Source organism: Zonotrichia leucophrys, chromosome 1 (assembly GCF_028769735.1).
Source record: "Zonotrichia leucophrys gambelii isolate GWCS_2022_RI chromosome 1, RI_Zleu_2.0, whole genome shotgun sequence".
Classification (NCBI taxonomy): Eukaryota; Metazoa; Chordata; class Aves; order Passeriformes; family Passerellidae; genus Zonotrichia; species Zonotrichia leucophrys.
This window is the reverse complement of record NC_088169.1, coordinates 42,906,002-42,926,552: the sequence shown is the minus strand read 5'-3', so window position 1 is coordinate 42,926,552 and position 20,551 is coordinate 42,906,002. Positions and strand designations below refer to the sequence as shown.

The following is a 20,551-nucleotide window of genomic DNA, read 5'->3' as shown; positions in this document are numbered from 1 at the left end:
GTCACTTAAGTCTCACAAAAATAACATACATTTTATGTCCAGTACATGTAACAGGCAAGCTGTTCATAGACCATCTTACTACCCACAAATACATGCAAACTAAAGGCTTAGTAAACTGAAAGCATCCCTACATCTTTAGAAATTCAAATAATGATTGTTTATATAGTAATACATTCAGAAGTATAAAGTTCTGAAAATTACCTAGTACATTTAAGTGAAAACACTCTTAAATTGAATACAACCATAGATAATCCACCTAATTGGCATTGGATGGGCTGAGTGCAGTTGGGTGTTTGAGGGTTAAGCATCAAGCCTCGAGTGAGTTGCAGTTACCTCAGCTCCTGTAGGCAGTGGAGAGAAAGGGGCATCTCCAGAGTGTGGCTCATCCTTTGCTGAGTGTGGGACTGGCATGAATATAGGGAAAAGAGAAAAAGAGAGATAATTTTATTCTGAAGATAGCGAGAATTTAAGAAATTTGTCACTAGTCTTAAAGCAGATGTTTCACCTTCAGAGCTGGAATTCATACATGTGGTGAGTTTTGCTGTGGTGTCTGTAGTTTGTCACATACAAGCACATTAAGATGTGTTTAGGTAGTGGCATAGGAACTGTGTCAGGTCAGGGTTTTCTTTTTTTCTATAGTATTTTGCAAATGGAGCAAAGTTATGATAAGATGCAGGTAGGATAGATCTTTCTCTCCAGGTTGCTCAGTGATGGTTTGATTGGCTTATTGAGTTCTAAAAAGCCTTTTTCTCTATTATTATTTAATCAAGCTTGGTACTAGCAAATATATTCAATAGCAGTTTTACCATCTGAGGAGCAGACTCTGATTGCTGATTCCCACAGTAACATATCTAAGAGATCAAGTTATGGCAGACACCATTTTTATTTCATTGATTGAGGACAGTAATGAGGTCAAAATCATACATTTAAAACTGGTTCATTTAAGCCTCTAATGAGCTGTGTGATATGTAAGCTTTTTCCATGTCTTACAGTATAGACACTGTGCAGTAGGAAAAATGCAGATAAGCAAAACATCTGAAAGAAGTACATAATTTTTAAGGGCTACAGAAGTAGTAATGTTTAGAATTTTTTAACCGTTCTAGTAAATCTGTGGTTGATGAAGGACTTGCAGTGCAGTAGCATGAGGCTGCAATGCCACGCTGGCTTACAGCCAGAAATGATTTGCCACCATCACCAGAGGAAGGGAAGTGCACTTATGCAAGTGTTTATGGAGCTTGTTGGTGCCCACTGGTCACACTGTATGGCCAGGGGTGTGCTGCTTGGAGACCTGGGAGGTGCTGATCAGGAAGCAATGCTGTTTAGATTGCAGTCTAATTTAAGATGTGATTAAAGAGATAGGAGATGCTCCTAGGAGGACAACTGAGGGCAGGAGTCTTCCAGTGAAACCAGGGAAACAAAGCCGTGAGAACAAGCTCTGTGCAGAAGTATCACATGCATGTTTTTATTCGTGTTCTTATCTGTGTGCCATTTTTAATTATTTTTCAAACTTTATTGTAAGATTACAGGCCCTTACTTATTTATCCATTAAGAGACAAGTGTATTCATTTACCAAATCCATATGTATGTAATTTTTCAGGTATATCATTCAGCTCTTATGGGTTTGCATTCCCTTGGTGTGTAGTTTCTAATGGGTGTTATGCCAGTGATTGCTACTGAACTGAAATACATAAACTTCAGTATATTGCAGTAGAACTGCAGATATGTGTTCCTTCTTAAGAGCTTGTCTTGAAACAAAACCCTGTCCTTGATTTGGTATCTTGCTTCTTGAATTAATGGAGTGTAAAACAGTCTGTGAAATTAATCACAGCTAAAAAAATTGCAGTTCATCTGTATTGTGTAAGCTAAAACCTGCATTTATCCATGCAATGTAACAGCTACCCAGGAAGTCTGGTCTGCTAGTCCCAACATACTAATGGGTTCATTCAAATGTTGCAAATCCCATGAAGAACAAGACCAGAAATTAGTTTTGTTTAGCTGATGGTGTTTTATCTTAAAAGTAAGAAGATACTGAAAGATCAGTATCTTTCCAGTCTTAATAGTTACAATGATTTTTAAAAAACACAAACCAAAGCAAAACCAACCACCAAACCCACAGGCTTGAAATTTCTCCAAGTAGTAACACTGTCTATGTCACATCTGCCGCTATTTGTCTATAAAATTATTTCACCACAGTATTTTATTCTTTATTCTCCTGCCTTCCTGTCACTTTTTTTTCCTGTCTTCTAAGGAGATCTCAATCTCCTTATCCAAACCTTTTTTCTATCAGTTTGACCTGACATTTTTCTTTTTCTTGATAACTCAAATTTATACATTTCTTTAAAATGTGTTTCAGGTAGATATTCTTGACACATGTTGTTTTCCTCTCAAATGCCAGTTGTTGTGTGGAGAACAAATTAAAAACCATTTAAATTCATGTTGATAAATGAAGGTCAACAACTGTTTCCCTCACCTATTTCTGTTGGATGATGGACTGAAATGCAGAATATATTAACTGTTTCAGCACTGGGTTTCAAAACAATTACATTATGTTCCAGTCCTGAAACCTGCTTTTTGCATTAAAAAAAAATTCCATTGAATCAATGCCAAGTTGACTGTATTTAACTCTCTGGAGAGGTCTTCTGAAGGCCTGTCTTGCAGTGTAGAGCCAGGCTGTCACTGCTGTTTGTGTTATACACGCCTCACGGATTTCTGTGGGACCACAAGGCACTGGAAGATTTCTGTCTTAGGCAGCATACCAGCCATTATTACAGGACCATTCTGTTTATTTAAGCCCCTTCCTGTGCTTTCTGTGTCCAAGTTACCAGCCTGACCTGCCACAGAGGCCAAGCAGAAGTCATCCCCTCTCCTCAGCAGAGCCTGGATACAGGGCAACAGAAAAGGAAGCAGCCAGTACCATTGTGAGAGAAGCCTGGCATTTTTGTGATGTTCTTTCCCCATCGCCAATTTTTCTTTTTGAAAACTTGTTAATGTTGTAAGTTCATTTGCCTCTTTATCCTTGGCTCTCCATGTCTTAATGAAGAGAGGAAAATTATGGCCATTTTGAGCCAAGCTCTCTCCAGGCCTGAGGAGAGGTCCAGGATGATTATGGATGAAGCTGGATGTGTTGGGTATGGATGAAGATAGCCTGACTGTTCCCAGGTGTGGGGGATCCACCACTTCTCTGGGTAACATGTTTGAGACTTCACCACCTCATTATCAATATATTTTTTTATTTTCTTCCATCTAGTCTGAAGCAACTCTTTTAATTCAAAACCTTTGCTCCTTGTCCTAATGTTGCAGGTCCTATTAATGTCCTGATTAACCACAGTGGCTTTGAACGAGGGCACATTCAGGCACTGAGGGACTTCTTGGAGCATCTAGTTGTCAAATCCATTTCCACAGTGTGTGTCAGGAGAGAAATCTTCCAGAATAGTTTGTGTTTTGTTCAGAGGCAGTAGTTTTTTTCCTAGGGACCACAAAAAGCAGCTTTGTTGACACATTTCAGTTTGCTGCTGCTCCAGAGTGTGAAGTGGCAAGTTATCTGATGAGACTGGAGAAGAAATTCGTAAAGCTATTGCATAGCAAATCTTTTCTGCCTTTTCTGATCTGATTTCAGTCTGGAATGGAATATTGGAAAAGTTCTTGCATACTTAAACAACAGACCTCAACCAGATATAAGTTTAAAGATTTTTTTTTTTGTTGAAAATTTATTGCCAAAATTTGAAATTCCTGAAAATAAGGAATGCCATAGAAAATTTTGAGCAATACAAAGGCTGAAACTTCCCATCTCCATTAAATAGCTCCATGAATTTGCTTCTAGCAGTGTCTCTAGAAATAATGAGAAATAACACAGAAGATTAATGACAGTGCCATTATCATAGTGCTGATTATAATTGGATACACATTAGAATAGCTTCACATTGTGAATAGCTGTTCAGATTAGGATTATTATAGGTTTAGAATTTTTTGAATTTTTAAAACGTTAACCATGCTAGTTAGCTGCTTTGTGTGATATATTTATCATAAGTTTACCAAGACTTAACAGAGAGAAGTGAAACAAAACATGTTCTTCCTTTATGCAGACTGCTGTTATTTGTTTTCTGTTTATACACTTATAAAAGTGTCAGAGTAGTATACCAATAAAGAAACCCTTTTGTATCATACATGTTAAAGACATTTGTAAAATCACTGCATGCCAAATCACGCTTAGTAACAATATCTACCAGCTGTAACAAGATTATTACAAGACTTCTATTAATGATTAGTCCACTTGCCAGCTCCTTTGAATTTGCTTTTAACATGTGGATATGCACATGTAATTTTTTATTAGTAAAATCTTTCTTGGTTTCTTAGAATTGCTGGAGAGGGACAGAGTAAGAGAGACAGGTGGCTCTAATCGTGCTCAGTTTGTCTTTCAGAGTCACATGTGTGATCTGGGATATAATATTTTAATGTATTCAGCATAATACAGGGTAGATGTTTTTTAATAAACATGGAAATGCTTTTCTCAGATGTTTCCTTGCAGAATTTTAATTTAGTTGTTAGTAATTCCCTGAATCCTTTAGAAACCAGTAGTTTTTAGCTACCATTAATCTCTACCACTCTGTCTTCAAACTCCTGTTTTCCAGGGGGAGTTCAGAAACACGGCAGAAAGTTTTAACAGCTTTATTGGAAAACTAGTACTAAACAATACCATAAATTTTACCTATCCCCACCAAAGTGATGCTTCATATGAAAAACTATAATAAACTGGTAATTCTTTAGTGTAAAGACACCATTTTTCTCATGCAAACCTGCTTCTAAATGGAATTACAGTCCTTCAAAACATTTTTGTTAACAGTTTGTTGCTGTTCAGAGAAATATAGGGAATGCAAATAAAGAGAATTTTAGACATTGGTAAAACACTGTATTACTAGGTCTTACCTCCTGAGTAAGCATGTCCAGGATCTACCATAGTAGGAAGATTTTGAGGTCTCTTTTGTAAATATACTGCCATATTTTCAAAATAATAAGCACATTTTGCCCACTTACATTTTTTTATCCTTCATGCTTACCCCATTGTTATGGCTTAGGAATGGCATTCCAAGACACAAGCTGCTGCTCCCCCACCCCTCCTGTGGGAGACAAAAGGCAGGGATTATGGGCTGAGATAAGAGAAATTTACTGGAAGCAGCAATGAGATAAGAAAAAGAACAGTAACTGCAACAATAATATTACAAAAGTATACAAGGAGAGGTTGATTTATGTGCAGAATTGCTCACCAAGCCTGGAACAATGAAAAATGGTGGACAGGCCCTACATGATCAATTGCAAGCTATGAAGCTTCTTCCTGGAGGTGGGAGAGTCCTTTTCTCCTCCCCATGACACAGGATGCTGTCAGGTAACACAATATCTTGGCTGTGCCCAGGGTGCTCCGGGCTCCACCCCATCATGCCCCCTCATCCTGTCCTTGGCTGAAATGAAGACTTGCATTCAACCCATGTGCTATCAGGCAAAAGTATTCCAAACAGGATCCATTAGGAAAGAGTACAGACTCTTCAATTTGATTTCTGGTCCAGGTACTCCTAGCTTTTTTTTTTTTTTTTCCTTCATGATCATGTTGCCATCTCCTAATCTTCTGGGTTGGATTTCATAATGAGTCACCTAAAAGGTGAGCATCCTCTCTAAAACAGTAGTTGGAGAGAAAAAGACGGACATCTAGTGTGTGTGATTCATCCCACCTCAGATTTCAGTTTTAGTTCAGTATGAATCATGAGCTAAAGATACTCTCACTAAATGCAGAGAAACCCTTCATGACTGGCTGAGGTTAGACATCTTTTAGATGTCTGAGCTGGAGCAGTTATATATGATGGTCTGTGATCACTTGAACACAAAGACTTTTTCTTGCTTCTCTTGGTCACAAAGAGAGCTTGCTTGTGCAAGGCAATAAACCTGTGTGAAGTGTTCTGCCAAGCAAAGGAGTTATGCAAGAGCCAGAGCATCATAGCCTTTATTCTTGCATCTCTGTTCCCTCTTCACAAGGCCATGCGGCACCAGCAATGCTGGAATTAAGTGTCAGTCTACTGAAAACATGATTACTGTTGGATTTTGAAATAGCGCACCACACTTCTAATAAAATAAATTTTTCTGTATATAGAGTTTCTCTCCAAGATTAGTCTTGGGATAAAGTGGTGGATTTAACCTAACATGACAGCTTGCAAAGGGATACATGGGGAGATAGAATACTGCTTTAATTTTGAATAACTGAATTTAATACAAAGAATCTGCATCTAGAACTCTCTCATGGTTTTTACAATTTTAGAAAATTTACAAAAATCAGTCTTACTGATGCCTCACATTGCAGAAACATTTATGAGTTTTCCCTAATGCTTTATATATTATTACCAGTTTTAACATCAGCAGATATCAAATAAGTTACTAATATTTTTTTTAAACTCTTGGAGAGCTCATTCTTGTCTTTATAAGCCTGGCAGCTTGTTTAAACAGTGCCAGATGATTAACTAACTTCCCAATTATAATCAGCACTCGATAGTTAAATGCTGATACTAAATTGATAACCAGTTTTGATGTGAAATGACCTTGCAAGTTCTATACATAGAACAGTCTTCTTTGTACTTGATGGTGACATTTTAAAGCATTGCTGTTTTAGAATTTGCTATATTAGAAGCAAGAATTTTTATTTCGATATTGAAGCGTTCATTAGATATAGGAAGAATTTCCTGCAGAAATATAATATTGCAGATAAGAACTGTAAGTACTGTTGGATTTGAATAAAGAATATTATTCTTTTGGGTAATATTATGTCTAGGTTATCTAAAAATTTTACACATACAAAAGAGTACATCTTAAATATCAGTTAGCCTTACAGCAGTTCATGATAAGGTAACTTTAGAAATCAGAATTTACAAGAATGAACTTATTTCCTACATAGCAACCAAAAATAAGTCCTATCTAACTTCCAGTAACAAGAAATAATGCTATTCTGATGTTTCCCTTCAACCAGGCAAATGCTGTCATTCCCACATTAAAATGGTCTTTTATCTATAGTATTTTCATTTTCCACTAGTTTGGAAATACTTGAAGGCAAGCACATAGTTAAAAATACCTTGAATCTTTTGTGCCTGGATGATGGCAGGGGATCAAGACACCAAAGCTTCATGACACTTGCCTTTAAAGCGAGCTGTAGGAAAGGATGATGTCTCTGTAGCCATAGTCATTTTACTTTACTTGTGAAGTAAAACACACAACCTTAAACCAGGGGCACTCAACCTTTCTAATTAGGCAGACAGTACTTATTATGGGGCCCTAGGGACTTTGTTAAGAGGCACCCATTAGGTAAACAACATTAGTAGGAACTAGGACAGAAGAAGGCTAAAGAGCTGGAGATGTTCTGATGGCCATAAAACATGGTAAATTTTTGATTTAGCGTTTGCTTAAAGCCCTTTGGAATAGGTGGTGTCAATTTTAGCTTGAAGGGTGACACCTAAGTAAAGTACTTTTTCTTACTTTCTATCACTTTGCAGGTGCCAGCATCTGCTGCCAGGCATTTTTATGTTGTGTCTTGTGCTGTTCACTCATAGAATATCCTGAGCTGGAAGAGACCCACAAGGATCATCAAAGTCCAACTCCTGGCCTTGCACAAGACCACCCGGAAATCAACAGTGAAAAAAGTCATCAAACATTTTTATTATATGTTAAATGTGTTGGCATGAGATTCAGTGTAAGCTTTGTGAGGCTAGTGGGATATCTGTCTTCTGGGCTTTCCTGGCTGTGCTGATCTCATGGTTATAATATCTTCACTGCTATTGGTACAGGATCACCTGGAATAAAGGTAATGTGAGCATTCCTGTCCCAATTGTAAGGAGAGCAGTGTACACTGTGTACAAATGCCCTGTTCCCAGTCGTAGGTTGTAGGGAGATAGAATATAAGAAAATAAAGATAGTGTAGAAAATAATCTTACCCCTAAGGAGTTACAGCTGGGCCAGTTATCAAAGATTAGGAGCAGGCCTGACTTTACCAGGCCACAGCTGTAACCAATGAGAAGCAGAGTGCTATAAAAGAGTGGGGTGGCTGCTTGAGAAGGGAACTGGACTCAGTTGGCTGCTTTGTGAAGAAGTAAGAGTGTGTGATCTGAGGAGCAGCCTATGAGAAAACACCAAGAAGGTATGAAACTTTTGTGATAAGGACACAACAGTATGGAACCCCTGTGATACGATGACAACAGTGGGTCATCAACTTGTCTTTCACAGTAGCAGGGGGTGTTTTGGTTGGCAGAGAGATGGTGTTCGTAGGAGACGATCAAAAACTGTTCTGCAGTTTCTGTATGAGAAATTAGTTTTTTTTTAATTTGTACACAAGTTTAGAATTTTCTGTTTTAACTGACCTTTGCTATGTGCAATTAAAAAGCAGTGCTTGTAGCAGGGTATGTTTTTTTAAAATTTCTTTTACAAGTCCTAGTTCTTTTTATGGTTAGAAAAGAGAACTGGTATGTTCTATGTGCTGTTTATCTTTTTTATTTTTAAAATTTTCATTTTAGATCATGTTCATACCCATAATATATATTATTCTGTATTGCTGTTTCATGGAAATATGGCAGTACTTGTACTTGGATTAATCAGCTACTCAGTCATCACTCATAATTAAGCACAGTAAAATAACTTCATGCATTTGCTGCTGCTTCTTTTTTTTTAATCCATTTGAGCCCCAGGGTGAAGCCAGAGCCTCTGTAAAGATATGTTGCATGTCTGTTTAGATAGAAGAATATTTAAGTTCTGTTTGGTTTTGGGTGTTTGGTTTTTTTTTTTTTTTTGTTTTGTTTTTTTTTTTTTTTTTTTTGGTTTTTTGGGTTTTTTTGGTTTTTTTTTAAGAGAGAAAAGTGTAAATAAAACTATGTAGATAGAACCACAAATCTGTTTGCTTAAAAAAGCTGTAGTATTGCATGTTTTGGATAATCCAGAGTGTCTGTCCAGGTGACTGAGAGTATTTTCAAGAGACCTGTTGGAAAAGGTTTAAAAATCTAAAAAAAGTGATGGCTGTATTGGTACAGAAAAGCATAGAAACAACCCTATAAGGGAAAGCACTGGACACTGACATTGGTGAAACTGCAAAGTGCTTGTTTGCACTTTGCTCTAAGTGGATAAGCAGCCAAGTTATTGGAAGTGTGATATGAAACTGAGAGACATGGAGAAATATAAAATAGTAGGGGTTATTCAGCATTACTTTTGTGGAAGAACATTGCACCACTGAACTCTAAAAGTTTTCTGAAGGAATTAAAGGAGCATGCAGACAAGTTTTTGAGTTATTGGTAATGAACAAAGAGAAGTGTTGTATCACCCACAGGCAGGCCCATGGACATTGCTATGGGCGCTTCCAGAGGAAAGTAACTGAGTGATGAGCTTCACAAATGTGCTTCAAAAAAGGCAGTGTCTTTCACTACTCTGGGCATAGATAAACTGATTAAACAGGACTTTCGTGGTACTGAGGTTTGCATCAACAATAACAGAGAGAAATGCAGGAGTAGAATACAAATAGTTCAGTGGTCTTCATGAAAAAAAAATCAAAATAGTTTTCATTTCAATGTTTGCAGTTACTTCTGGTAATATAATTCTCATTATTTGGAATGTAAAATGCTTGTATAAGTTGGTGGAGATAATTGTCCAAGGAGTGTTCTCTTTTTTCTTCATATGGTAGTTTACTGGCCATCCATGGTTTCAGATTATAGTGAGATTTAAATATAGCAGGTATTTTTGATCCTGTAGTCCAAACAGCAGTGGCTTCAGTGTAGCTGAAGAGATTGATGAAGGAGGTCAGAGTTCTTGTAGTACAGAGGTTTATGTGCAGGGCTCTTGTACCCTTGTACTTGCGTGTGGGTGTCATGGAGAATGTTGCTGAGATGCCTTCTTCAACTCATGGCAGAGAAGCTTGTTGAAACAAATCCTTGGTGCCCACAAATACTGTGTTTCTCAGTGTTATGCCCTATGTTATTGTCAAGGTTGGACTTGAAGATCTAGGAGGGCTTTCCCAACCTTAATAATTCTGTAATTATATGATTCTGTGATTATGTCTGTGGTGGTTTATAAAAATAACAAAGCTTCAAATAAGCTGTTCCCCTTCCCTTCAGCCTCTCTGGGGAGAGAGGGACAGAGGCAGAGACTATAGGTTGAGAACCTTTTTCTGAAAACACACAGCAATGGGATGAGAAACACACAGCAATAATATCAATAACAAAAATATACAAGAGAAGGTGCTTTACACACAAAAGGTGTTCACCACCTCAACTTAGTTCTGTGAGGCCACCAAGACAAAGACAAGGTGGTGTACACTCTCCATGGCTTGTGTTCCTCATGCCTGAGCCAATGAAGAATAATGATGAACAAACCTCTCAAAAGCCAGTTTGTCCATGCTGCACCACCCAATCCTGCAGTATTTGTCTTTCCCCCTCTCCACTTGGCTTGGGCTCTGCCAGGCTTGGGCTTGTCTCCAGCTCACTCTGTTCCCTGTGTCTGTTTCCTGCACTGATGTCCCAGTGCTCCCCTGGGCTCGGCTGTGTTTGCCACTTAGAGCTGTGTTCTTCCTGAGGAAAGTGAGAGGATGGGCAGCAGTGGGAGAAGGATGGAGTCTGCAGAGATGGTCCTGGCAACTCCTTGGAAGAGAATGGAATAAAATGGTGCTGGTTCCAGGGTGTGCTCACCTTTTCCCCCTCAAGCTATACCTCAGGGATGAATGGGTGGCGTAGAACAGCAATATAGCCACACCCACACCATTTTAGGCTGTGCCCCTTCTCGGCAGGTACAAGCAAAACTAGGGTAGGTCATATGTCATACCTGATTTGAGATTAATCTTGGCAAACCCGAATGCTTGTTCTTGATTTCCAGTACTCACCTGTAACGCTAGCTGCGTTAACCTTTATTCAAAAGTAGTACTCTTTCCTCATGTGTTTGTTCCTCCAGAACAGTATCTATCAGGAAAAAAAATTGTGTTCTTTAAAGTGTCCTTTGCACTTCAAATCATTGTCTTCAAATTCATTACAAGATTTGTAAAATCTTTCATTCCAACATTAATTGCTTCATGGCTTCCTCTTTATGATCTATTCTTTTAATATTTTTTGTATTTTCTTAGATTATATTATTTCATTTCAAAAATCTACAAACAAAATTATAAATCAAAATGTCCTAATTGTGAAATTTTGCTAAAATTTTTATTGCATCTAAGACATAATGGAAGAAGGACCATATTTTCATCTGTTTAGGAAAGGAGTGTTGATTGATCTGTTAGCACCAAAGGCCAATGTTTTCTTAAATATTCCTTTGTTTTATATGTGTACTTTTATAGTAATAAATAAATACATTCACTTTTGATAATATAAGAGAGAAAAAAGCCAAGGTAAAATTTAAATTGGTTATTCTATGGTGTACTGTCACGAATTAAGTTTCAACAAATTACTGTGAGTGTTTTTACATAGGCTTCTTGAAATGTACTCTAGTTATAGGCTGGTCTAGACTTTGCTGGGATTTTTTCTCATAAATACTGCTATTTATAGAAATTGTAGTAGTGTATTGCTGTATTTTCATTACATTTGACTTACTGGATTTACTCAAACTGACTAGGTACTTTGAACAAGTAATTAAACAGAATCCTCTGCTGTGTGCAATTTAAACAAAAAAAAGTGAATTATTTCCAATCTTCTTATGTAAATGTGCGCAAGTATTATTTGTCAAAGCATAAATTGCAACTGTGAAAAAATATTTTTAAAAATATTTCAATCCTGATATTATGTAGGTGTTATTGGTTTAAATGATGTTATCTCTGGAAGGTGAACAAGTAGAATGCAGCAAATCTTGTTTCAAGGCTGATGCCTTATATTTAAATTTTTGTGGTACTTTCTGTTCAGTCATATCAAACCCAGATTTTTCTTGGTGATTTTACTGATTTTCCAGGAATTTAGATTACATTCTTTGAGAACCAATTATTCTGAAAGTATTGACCCATTGCACTGACCCATCCCATGGTGACCCTTCTACTTATTCTTACCTCAGACTCAATTTGACCTGAACAACACAAAACAGATTTTATAACATGATTAAGAGGAAATTGCATTGGGGAGGGGGAGGATTGTATTGCCTGAAGTGGTAGCGGGGTAAATAAATACACTGCTGATACCTCCTGTTAACTTTCACTTCATGATTTGTGTGTTAAGGCTTAAAAAAAAAAAAAAATCACAAAAAATGCCCCTTAGCAGGGCCAATTGAAAAAGCTTATAACTGCAAGTTCAGCTCAGTTACTTTGATTGTGAAGTACAGTAACAGTGGCTGTTGGTTGCAGTTAATGCTCTTAGGCAGCCAACACTGACCTGCCAGCATCTCTGTTGGTTTGATGTAAGGTTGAGAGCACAACTGTTATTTCCAGTAACTGGAGGGAAGTTAGAATTCATAATTTCAGTTCCTATGAACTATACAGAAGGATTTTAACCTTTCAAATCCCCCTTGTTTGGTTTGGTTGTATAAAAATAAGATAAACACTGATTTTCTTGAATTGCTTAGAGTTTTTGCAGGTTTTCCTTTTTCCCCAGCTGCAATGGAACACACTCGTTGGAATGGATATTTGACTTGTGCACAGGATTTCAAGTCATCATGCTAGCAGAATGGTGCCCCAAAATGTAGGACCAGGATGATGTCTTCTTGATGGCTGGTCCTTAAAGTTGGCATGGCATTGACTTATAGAAGGTAGAGAAGCCCACTAGAGGGCTCACAGTGTGTGAAGACACCCAGCTTTCCTTTCAAGTCAACAGCTTTCCTGTTCTTCTGTGCAGGATCTGACTGAGCTGGGAAGTAGCCCGCTAGCATCTGGAATATAGGCGTAGTGAGTACAAGTAGAGAGCTCTTAAAAATGTTTTAAGGAGTATTGACTACAAATCTCCAGTACTTTGGTGTGTGCACCCAGCCTCTGCGGTACCCCTGTATGTTCTGCATGCACTGGTGCATTATGGCATTTTGCCCTTGCCAGCAACAGTTCAGTTTTCTGCTCTGCCTCCTAGCACAGGATTGAAGGTTCAGTAAAGACTTTATTCAGCTTCTGAACAGAAATCTGAGTGTGAACCAGAGGTCCTGTCTTCTTATATAGAAAAGACAACTTTTAGGCAAGCCAGTCAGCATGGCTGGGAGCACTAATTGTGCCACAATAAAGTTAACACACCGAATATGATTCATTTGGCTTCCATTTGTGATGCCCAGATGCTGGTTTAGCAGGTTATGTATGTCCTACCTCTCTCAGCAGCACTGGAGTGGTTTGGATTGCTATAAAACCTTACAACACAGCTCCAGAAGAGGCAGCAAAAGCATTTGCCTTTGGTCAGCTGGGTAATTCCTAGAGTTAGGTAACAAATTTCTAGACATTATGATTAGTAGACTATCTATCGCAGTATGCAGACAGCTTTTAAGCAATACTAAAGCAATTTCTTGTCACTTATTACTACTCCTCTACTCCTGTCTGCCAAGAATAAATTATGCACATGCTTCATTCACAAGTATGTTTGGTATAATTCAGTCTTTGTTTATTATCAAAGCAAAAATTGCTGCTTGTACAGTGAGAGGACTGGAGTTCCTTATCCCAGCTATGTGGGCTGTCTTCCCCAAAACCAGGATGAAGATAAACAGTTCTTTGGAGAAGACTTCCTATTTCATTCAGGATGGATAAATGCTAAAGTGGTGCTGTGGGTTCATCAGGACTGACAATACCTTAACATCTTTGTATGGTGTATCAACACGTTTTGGCCTTCTTGACAATGAAAGAGTATCTGTTGTAGCCAGAAAAGTCTTACATATCCTTTGAATAACATTATATTGAAGCCAGTATTTCCACAAAAATTCCAAGTCCCTCTTCTTCCATCTGAAAATTGAAATACAAGTGTTTGGAAAATCTATAGATGTTGATAAGTATCTAAATATTTATATATATATTTATAATCTAATACAGAAAGGCACTTCGCATATCAAAGTAAGACACAAAGAGCCGTGATTAGTTTGTTCCAATTTATACTAATGATACTATTTTAATTTTTAATGCTTTTTCTTTACAGGTGGCTGCTTTGTACTTAGAAGGGAGAAAAACTTAAGTATCTTCTAAACAATTTCCACTTCAGAAAGAAAATGATTTCTAGGCTCTGAAAAAAGCATTTGGAAGCATATGAATGAAGAACTAGAATAAAGTCAGGATAATCCTCTGTCCTTTATTATGCAGAAGGTCAGATTAGAGGATCACTGATATCTTTGTGGCTTTATAATCTATTATTGACATATTAATTTTTAACTGTGTGCTTTGTATCAGTTCTTTTCAACAATGCCCTTTTAAAAAAACCCAACTATTCCACCTAAACTAAACTTATTTAATAAATTTCTTAATTCATTAAATTGTTTCTTTAAACACAGTAAAAGTACTAAAACCTTGACACTTTTACTGCTTTTTATTTTTCTAAATAAAGTGAAAGTCAAGAAGACCACCATTTAAAGAAATATACTTGAGTAAAAACATTCTGAAAGACTAAGAGAGTTCAGGGTGTCAGGAGTCAAGCTCCAGTCTGCAAAGCACTTCAACATCTGCCTAATTTTAACCTCTTGCTTTGGCTCCACTTGCTCCAAATAAAAACATGTGGCACTTAGGGATAGGTTAGTGATAGGCTTAGCAGTACTGGGTTAACCTTTGGATTCAGTGATCTTAAAGGTGTTTTTCAACTGAAATGGTTCTATGACTGTATGATTAATTCTTCAGATGTGTGTTGGGGTTATTGCTTCCATTATGAAGTGCCTGTTCCACTTAAAATCAGTAAATTCATAGCAGTGTGGTGCACCTTGAAATGTATCAAGAAGAGAAATAACAAATACATAGGCCAATAGTAAAAGGACCTGCATCTTCCTATAGTAAGGATTCATCTCTCCATCCTTCATCCCTGCTCCCTTTGTTTCTGTAGTTTGTGTCTCAGAATGTTTCTATTACGAGTAGAGATATAAATGTAATTCATAGACAGTGATATGATCAACGAATTGCTTTGCATTTGCTAAGTTTCTGTCAAGATTTCTGGCACTGATTTGTCATTCATACACCCAGTACTTCTGCATAACTTTTTTGTGTGCTGTTGTCATCTGTCTTCAAGAATCTCAGATGAGCTTGGTTTACTGGGTTCTCAGCTGTTTTTTAGCTGCTGCTCTAGCCACTGCCAGTGTTTTCAGTTACCCAGATGCTACAAGCAGGATAGCTGCTTCTATTCTGGTGAAATACAGACATTCTGACAAACTTTGTCATATCTGCCATTACAGAATTCTCTCACAGTTTTGTTTCATTTCCATTGGTCTCCTTTCCTACCACGTTTTATCTTTCTCCCAGTTCTCACTGTACTTCATCCCTTCTGTCTTCACTTCCACTGTCTTCACTTCCATACCCTTTTTCCTGAAACTTCATTTTCCTGCTTGATTGTGGGATAGTTCTGCATGTGTGTACCATTTTTCTCTCTCATACAGTCATAGAACCATTTCAGTTGAAAAACACCTTTAAGATCACTGAATCCAAAGGTTAACCCAGTACTGCTAAGCCTATCACTAACCTATCCCTAAGTGCCACATGTTTTTATTTGGAGCAAGTGGAGCCAAAGCAAGAGGTTAAAATTAGGCAGATGTTGAAGTGCTTTGCAGACTGGAGCTTGACTCCTGACACCCTGAACTCTCTTAGTCTTTCAGAATGTTTTTACTCAAGTATATTTCTTTAAATGGTGGTCTTCTTGACTTTCACTTTATTTAGAAAAATAAAAAGCAGTAAAAGTGTCAAGGTTTTAGTACTTTTACTGTGTTTAAAGAAACAATTTAATGAATTAAGAAATTTATTAAATAAGTTTAATTTAGGTGGAATAGTTGGGTTTTTTTTAAAAGGGCATTGTTGAAAAGAACTGATACAAAGCACACAGTTAAAAATTAATATGTTAATAATAGATTATAAAGCCACAAAGATATCAGTGATCCTCTAATCTGACCTAAATGTTGACTAAAAACCTGTTGACTGAAAGCTAAACCACTGGATAATGAGCAATAGAGTGAGCAGAATTTATATAAAAATGTAGGTGATTCCAGATGGCTGGCTAATTTGAAAAACCACCCTGTGAGTGTCTTAAGACATTATGGTAATGAATAGTTTTTGAGTTTTTTGTGCGAACAAGTTCTGGGTTTTGAGCTGGTGAGCTGTATGGTTGTCAACTGAGATGCTGTTTAGGACTGTGCACAGACACCAGTGGGGAGGGGGGAAGTGGCATGGAAACAGCGAGAGAGTTGGTCCTGCATGCCTCTACCTTTTGGCAAAATTGCACTTTTACAGTGGTGGTGTTGATTTGTGATTCTTAGCAAGTCTATGTTAGCAGTCCAAAAGTCTGTTCCGGAGTTAAGGTTGCCAAGGGCACTTTCAGCTCCTGTGTTCAATTACTTTAAACTCTCATACAATATAGTAGTGTATTTTATAACACCAGAAAATGATGTATTAAAGTAATGTTGACTCCAGCTTATGAAGAGCACTTGCAGGTATGCCCCAAAGTAATCTAAGGCTGCCGTCCTGAATAGACAGGTGGTTACTGGGAAATGCAATAGTTGTACAATAGTACACCTAAACAGCAGTGGAATTACTTGTGTTGTGTGTCAAGTTTTTCAGTTCAGCATATGCATTGTTTGTTATCCAGCTTCCATTCACAGCATTGAGTTCAAATGTACTGAAGAGCAGGGGATTGGTTGAAGGAGCTTTTCAGCTTTTCACTTCAGCTTTTCATTGGTTGAAGGAGCTTTTCAGTGTTGTGAATGAATTTGGAAGCCTGAGGCTTCAAGTTATTGCCACCTAAATATGAGTGTCTGCAAGTGAACTCCATGGGCAAACGTAGAATTGGACTTGGTTGCCTTAGTTTGTGTTGAATACTATTTCAGCTGTCGTGCCATATCTGAAACAGAATGTAGGGCTAGTGAATGTGACAAGGCCCAGAAGGAGGTTGGAGCAGTGGAGCCATGCTTTCTCCTGTGTCTTCAAGAACATCTGGTGCAGAACTTTCATCATGAGTTGTAGTTGAGGTAGCCCAGTTTATTCCAATGATGGGAATCTAATAAATACCAATGAAGCTTACAGGTCTTTGCAGAGCCAGTGTTTATCATCTCCATGCATGTAGTAAGGGTGCCACACAGCTTCTCAAATTACTTTAGATGCTTGTATTGAAGTATTTAATTCTGTCCGTAACTGTTTGTAGTGGTGGGAACTTGTGCATATTTAGGCACCTAAATGTATATCAATGAAGAACTAAGTATGTCTCACTGACAGTACTAGGATTCCATATTACTGATAAAATGAGTGTGTCATGTATAAATTGGAATGGAAAACAAAGTAGTAATAGGAGTGACTGAGATCTCTGCAATAACATAGAAACAGATAAAGAAAATATTCTTGAGTGAAGAAGTGATGAAGTTTGCAAGGGCTGTTTGGTGAGTGTTAGATTTACAGGGAAACCATACTTAAGGGAGTGGCTTTTCTTTAGCTTATCCCTAATGCACTCCTCTTGATTTCACATAGTGATTTCTTTCCCCGTGTTTTTTTCTAAACTGTTTTTCAGCATCTGTAGTGGAAATGTCCTGACCCCATTATTAAAGAGGGCAGAATTGAGGTTAACATTGTTAAATATTCTTTCTTTGATTTTTCTAGAGGCTTCAGGATATTTTAGTTCAAATGTGACATTATCAGGTGACTCTGACTGTGCATGAGCTGGTGGGTTAACTTTAGCCAGAAGTCAGATGCCCACCCTGTTCTCTTGCCACAGAGTCTTTCTCCTGCAGCCTCTCACATCTACACAAGCCTTGGGACCTACACCCAGTAGGTTCAGAAATAGTATATTCCTTTTTGTGCTGATGCAGGAAACACCTGTTCTTCCTTTTGTTCCCTGTAGTTGTTAATTCTGGCCATCAGAACCATTTTCAAACCCTTTTTCTGTTTACGCTTTTATGTCTTCTTAGTTTTTGACCTTCCTCTTTTGAGGTGAGCACGTGGTGTGAGTATGTAGTGTTTGATGAACTAAAGAAAAGAGACAAGGAAATTACTGAGGGAGATGAGGGGTGACATACTATGTGCAGGAATGGAAGGGAAAGGGAAATTGTTGTGACAGGTACATCCCACATGTCCAGACTCACTCTCCTCTTCATACTGTCCTGTGTTGTGCTGGCCATGACCATATCCCATGAAGCAATTGCTCTCTAGCAATTAGAATAAAAAGGGAAAATTGTGTTTCTTTAATCACAGAGCAACAAATGATTCTCACAAGAGATGCTGAAATTAAAAAAAAGCAAAACAGACAAATAGTATTTCTAAACTTTTATCCATTAACAGTGTCTTGTCTGTTTCTTAATATTTGTAGGTTTTTTTCAGCTAGAATTACCAAAAAGCAAAGGCCAGTTTTGATGGGCCGTAGATACAGAGTATTTTTGAAATTCTACTTCTTCATCATGATAATAATCATATTGGATTTTAAGCCCTACCTCACAACTTTGTGGGGAGTCCTAAGTCAGGTTCACATTGATAGGAGGGTGTGATGTTGCTTTATCAGTGTGGCAGTGGAAAATAATTATTAATGATCTCTTTTGAAAGTGCTTGTGTATAATTTAGGTGTGTTTCTTTAAAACGTGTTCCTATATTTATGCAGTTTTTTTGTGGAAGGATTTTATATTTATATACAAAGTATCTTTTGAGAAAAAAATAAGACAAATCTGGATTTTTAAAATCATCTGTTTAAAACTTTAAATTTCAGATTCTTGAATATATATGCAATACTGAGTCCTAGAATAATTTGCTTAGTTTGTTTAATCATCTTCTTTATTGCACTAAGTTGGCTTGCTAAGAACAATAGTTTATGTACATGGGGGAAAAGGGATAAAACCCTCCAATTTTAATCTGGAGGGGAAAAAACCCCAAACCAACCATGTGAATACACCTATAGTGTATTTTCTTGTTGTGCCTTAAAAGAAATATTTTCCATTACACCTTGAACTAGTGTGTTTCAGCATCAGTAATAGTTATTCATGCCAGGATACAGCCTATGGTCTCAAATGATAACCGGCATTTTCTCCATTCTCTCAAGACATAATACAAAGAACTTTGATCATTTACTTTTCACACAAGCAGGAATTTCCCATCAGTAGCTTTACAAGGTTACCTGTTTATAATCCCTCCTCACTTCTTGAACATAATTTTGCTCTTAATGATAATGCTGAATCTTCTTGTAAGGATTGTCGTCAGCTTTTTTACAGGGGTTTTAAGTAGGGTAATAAAATCTAGTGATGTGGTCATTGTTGTATACTAAAAGCCTAGAGTACGGTGACTTCTGCCAGAAGTAAAATTGGAAGCATTATCAATGATGATGTTTTGTAAGATAAGATGGGTTTAATTATGTTTTAGAAGCATAGATGAGGAAAAAGTGTACTTGTTAACTACCATTTCATTCCATTAATTTGCTACACTTCCTCCAGTGTACTGTATATGTTTCACAGGAAACTCTCCAAAGACAATATTTTGAAATTAATTATTGTTATGACTTAGGCTTTTTGCTTTTTAAGAAATAGCATTTCAGAGAATCCTTGGACTTTCCAAGGGCACTGCACTGTGAGGCCCTATGATGCAAGGCGGTTTGCAGACTAGTAAAACTGCAGATGGTGCTTTTCCCTGTTTACACACCCTTTAGAAAGAAAAGATCGGTGAAACTATTGCTTAGCATCTGGTTGCTGGTTGTGTCCCATAGGGGTAATTCCTATTACTCCTTGTCAGCAAAGAGCTACTTTGTTAAATTTGAATTTTTTCTGAATTGGTGATGCACTTCTTGGTTTTCCTGTTTTCCTTCCCCCTCCCTGAAAATTCTAGGTCCATTAACTGTTGTTCAGTGAATACCTTTGTTACCTATTTTATGTTTTACGTCGTAAATCTTGCAACAAAAGGTCTAAAATTCTCAGAAAACAAAAATATTTTTCGCAGGGATGAAAGTCTACTAGGAACTAACGGTAAGTTAAAGCCTTGATTTTTCTTCTTATAATTTGCTATGTGAGTTGAATTTTGGACTCTGTCTTCACAAAATATTCCCAGTGTATTAGTTTATAGAGCCCTTCAGATGAACACTGTCTTTGCCAGAAGTTTAGCTTCTGCTGACTAAGCAGTACTGGTGGCAAAATAGCAGGAACCCAAGAAGAACTCTTCTCACTTTACTTTAGATGGCTGCGTCAGAGATGAACTGTAAATGACATGTAATGGAAAGAAATAAACACCTCTCGTTTTTAGCAGAATTCCAGGTTGCTCCAGTTGATCTCTGCTGATCTGGTCATCATTAGGATGGGATGCCTTTTTCCCTTCTGTGACAGGAAGAAGTGCCTGTGATTAATTCCTTAAAGGTAGATGTGTATGGCATAAATATTGGGACAAATAAATTCCCATTCCAGACTTCATGACACTTTATTATTGCTAAATTATGTTTTGCATAAATAGAAGCAAATAGACATACATAACCTA

The 20,551-nt window shown here is 37.4% G+C and overlaps 1 protein-coding gene and 1 long non-coding RNA gene across 3 annotated transcripts in view; both read left to right on the top strand.

The window, feature by feature from the left end:
* GPC6 (glypican 6) overlaps nucleotides 1-20,551 on the top strand; it is a 726,811-nt gene that overhangs the window by 36,734 nt on the left and 669,526 nt on the right. The gene's annotated exons all lie outside the window — the stretch shown is intronic.
* Nucleotides 8,097-13,860, top strand: LOC135451089 (uncharacterized). 2 transcript variants are annotated; one of them, XR_010441225.1, is made up of 4 exons: nucleotides 8,097-8,164; nucleotides 12,570-12,723; nucleotides 12,810-12,859; nucleotides 13,639-13,860. It is a non-coding gene; the product is annotated as an uncharacterized LOC135451089 (long non-coding RNA). The 2 variants fall into 2 exon arrangements; XR_010441219.1 differs by having other exon boundaries at nucleotides 12,570-12,859.